The sequence below is a fragment of the Bidens hawaiensis genome, unplaced genomic scaffold, assembly GCF_021521415.1.
Source record: "Bidens hawaiensis isolate Kalapana, Puna unplaced genomic scaffold, B.hawaiensis_p1.1 tig00005681_1, whole genome shotgun sequence".
NCBI classification, from domain to species: Eukaryota; Viridiplantae; Streptophyta; class Magnoliopsida; order Asterales; family Asteraceae; genus Bidens; species Bidens hawaiensis.
Window position 1 is genome coordinate 807,804 of NW_027491371.1, and position 4,408 is coordinate 812,211.

General features: G+C 36.3%; 1 pseudogene; it reads right to left on the bottom strand.

Moving 5' to 3' along the window:
- Positions 1-241: 241 nt before the first annotated feature.
- LOC143630517 (ATP synthase gamma chain, chloroplastic-like) lies at positions 242-3,981 on the bottom strand (annotated as a pseudogene).
- Positions 3,982-4,408: the final 427 nt, after the last annotated feature.

Below are 4,408 nucleotides of genomic sequence, written 5' to 3' on the forward strand. Positions count from 1 at the left end.
GGTTGCTGGAACTTGCTGCACCCATATCGTTGAATATTGGTTGAAAAATTTCACATTCATCTAGGCATCTGCCTAGTCGCTCCTCCATTGGTATTGTTAACATGGGTGGTGGTAAAGTTGGTGGTGGTTCTATTGGTTGTGGTTGAGTTGGTTGTTCATGTTGTGGTTGAGTTGGTTGTTCGGGTTGTGGTTGAGTTGGTTGTTTGATTGTGGTTTTTCCTTTCTTATTTCTTCTCAATCCTCATTGCCAGTCTTTGAGCCTTCTTCTTCTTTTAGGCTTTGGTTTTTCTACAGGTTGGGCTTGAAAGATCATGGGTTCAGGTTGTTGTTGACTACATTCTCCTTCTTCTATATCCGTGGAATTAACGGATATGTGTTCAATAGCATCAACTAGCTCACTCATGCTGTTAAATTAAAAACAATAAAACAACGAACTCCAAAAGAAAGTAATAATTATTTTCACGTGTGGTTTAAAATCTTATTTTTTATGGTTAACACATAAGTTAATGCATGTATTTCCTAACATTAATTTTTAAGATTAGGTATTATTAGAATATCCATATTGCTTAAACAAGTGGCTCTGATACCACTTCAGCTGTCACAGCCCCCGACCCCTATATCCCAGGAAGGGAGCCGTGAACATTGATTGGTGGTATTGGTGTTTATTAAATTATTTTGCAGTGGAAAGTTTCATCAGAACCGTAGTTAGGAAAAACAACTAGAGTTATAAAAACACCATGATTATTATTATGATAAACCGTGAATCTAATCCCTTTTTAATACAAACATAGTTTTATAGGGTTAAACCCTAATTTACAAAACACGTTTCTTTATTCTGGTGACAAGCCACTTATTTAAGCTGGAAACCCGCAAGCATCATTCCTTTGTCTCTAACAAGTCACCTGAAACATGTTTAAAATATTTGATCAGCAAGAAATACTGGTGAGTAGATTCATTTGTAAATGACACATTTTACAGTTACAGCATTAAGATGTTTTTACACTTGCCTGCTTACAAATTACCGAAAGGTACTTGTCACTCGACCGTATCTATGACTGTGGTCATATTACTTATTGGCTAACACTTGTCCAATAAGTAACGTGTAATAGCCCAGTAGGCAAGCCTTGTATACAAAACCCCACAATACCAGTAGTAACTATCCCGTAAGTCTACAGAGACTTAATCACTGTAATGTATTTTAAATACTTTGTAAATACTTTTGAAAATATTTAGACAATCTATCATGGGTTTTGTAGGTTTTGAAATCACCATGAAAGTGTCGGAAAAATAGTTGTCTCACGCAAATGTGAGTTGTATAAAAACTCGAATGTCTCACATTGCAAGTTTATAATTAAAGAATGCCTCTTGGTATTAAGCACCTAGAATAAACACAATGTAGTATATCTAGATTAGTATAAAACCAATAATCATAACGATAATCAAGGGAGTAGAAACTTTACATGATGACACAATGTCATACCTTAGCAGGCAGAGCTTTTGGATTCGTGTATATTTCTTTCGATCGGATAGGGTATCGCTACGATAACTTGGGTACTATACTTATAAAATACTTATATGTGTGTGTGAGTTCATAGAGAAAAGAAGTTTTGAGAAAATTTTGAATGTCCCGTTCACTTCCTATTTATAGCAGATTTTGGACCCCGTCGAGGTACGCGATGGCCATGGGCAAAGGGCGTCGCGTATCGCGAAGAATCTTATAGCTTCGCTGAGTCAGCCCTAGGCATGCTACGTGGCATGCCACGTGGCATGCAACGTGTCATCCGCGTAACTTCCACGTCGCGGTACGCGATGGGTAGTCTAAACCCGCCGCGTATCGCGATGGAAGGATATTTTTTTTATTTATTTTTTTTTAAATCTTAATTCAAATGCAAAGTGCGCCATCAAAGCGCCCATCGCACTTCGCCCGAGCCCGTGCGCATTCAGGGCTCCGCTAGGACCACTGGGTGTGATATGTCTTATAAGAACATTAACATATAAATTTCGTTTCTTATAAAGAGCTCACTAGTTTTATAATCTAGCGATGTGGGACAAGATACTTACACTCCTATTTATACTATGGTGGAAGTCACCCATTTTCTTTCCTCCACCAATGTGGGATGAAATTTTCTTCTTTCATTTCCTTACTTTTTCCTTTTATTTATTTTGTGGTTTGTTATAGTACATGAGATTAAACAAATTGGTATTGCTCTCTTGATGGTGACTATGAAAGTATGAGAGAGGTCTATTTCATCTGACCTAATTATCAAATAAAACATGCTTTATTTAGTTAGTATTTATAAGAGGCCCAATGACCAAGCCCAACTAAGCCCAAACATAAATCAACATGATTTCTATATTGCTAGCCCTTCCCAATCGAAATCCATAGGGATTTCAGTATTACATGCTCCAACAAACCACAAATTCCATCTTGTATATTACTTCGACTATTCTAGATTATTTCTCTCTTGTCTTGATCATGTTGTGGTATTTTGATATGCGTCAGTCTAACCAAATCTTGACCCAACACAAATCACCACCATATACTACATCGACTACAAAATGATGAAACTTTAACATACTAAATCACACAATGGCTTCACATAACCTGCACTTAGTGTATGATCTCTAAAAACAATACACGAATTAGCTTTTACCTCTTAACAATTACATTTGATGGTTTGAGAATAAAAAAAACAGTAATAGTAATACACATTGTCATGGGACTTGATAACGATGGTTTCTCAGTTTTTTACACATTCATCATCATAACATTTCTAACACAAAATGATCCAATCAATTAACAACTATACCAAACATGATCATTATCTAATGCATCAACACCAGCCACAATCTCCAAAATCTCTTCGGTAATCTTCGCTTGACGTTGGCGATTATAAACCTGTGACAAGTTCTTCAACTCAGTCGCATTCCCATTGCAGTCATTCATGCAACAAGTTCACTCGATAACGACTCCTGCAAGGCCCTTATTAATCGACTTTTTAAATACAATGGTAACAAAGCATCCAATCTGAACCGGGTGTTGCTCAAATCGCAAAATGGCGAAAAATCAATCGTTTCAGTTCTAACCACATCACGTTCAGCGGTCAATTTACCCTCTTTTGTGGTCAACCTACAGAACTCATCTTCAGCAACATCAACACATACCCCATTAAAGTCAAAATCTCTCCTTTTGGGGACAGTGTGAATAATGTGTGAATTACGGGATCCGATAACGAATTTCGTGTATAGAAGCTCGACTTTGTCAACTTCTTCGCTTCCAAATAACGAAAACACATCGTCTGCAATCGCTTGAGGTTCTTTTGCAGTCAGGAGGTTGCTCCTGTCGAGAAACTTGTCAAACGGAATATTCGGTCGGTCATAATTTCATCCCTATCTGATGTCACTTCCACAGGTGGGGCTCCATTTCCATGACAATATGATATTGCAGTTGTGACTCAGTAGAGTTGGATCAAGGTTGATGTAATGGACAAATTCTGTACAACAGGTTAATTACTCTCGATTTCAAGGCTTATAAAGGTCACAAATAACAATGTGTAGATAAAAGTTACCTTTTTGAAGGCCATGACAAGCATTGAGAGATTTAAATACAAGTTTGGTGCATCTAGTATGACCTGTACATTTTAAGAATACATATAAAAATTGAAAATCTAATCATACATGCACATGAATTCATGTCATTTAAAAGGTAGCCTGCAGTTTAGGAAGTGGTATCAAATTATCTCCACAAATAATATTAGCATAATCACCTCATATAACCTCTGTAGGGTAAATGGTGGGCCATCAACAAAAATATGAAGAACTACAAAACATAATCAAAAGAAAGTAAATTCTTCATATTTTATACCCTTGAAAGAGTGTGGTACGAAATAATTTTTTCAACACAACAAGTTGAAAGGAAACAAACAAACATAAAAAAAGGTGCATGATTACGAAAATACCGTCATCCAACCTTTTCGCCATTTCAGCAGTTGTTTCTCCTAGGACAGTATGCTAGTGGGTCGGTTCCAAACAGGTTTACAAAGAACTAACTATAAGCAAAATGGGATGCAAATATAAAATACATACAAACCTCAAATACTTGTTAATTTGGGCTGCAAACAGACCAGCAAAAACTCAGCTGCAATCAATTATAAATACAAACACACACTAAAACTGGTTGCTTACAAGCATAATCAGAGGTCACGGAACCAAAATAACTGAAGGGTGGCCAAAGCCTATAGAAATCAACGGTTTGGTTTTAACTTTTTAAATAAATCAATTTCTTTGTTTGGTGCTAGTTTTGTTATCAACTAAAACCAAGAAAACAACTCGACTTTAACTTATTTATAGTTTACACAAAATTAATAAATGGTGTAGACCAAAAATCTTATTTCTAAATGATCACCAA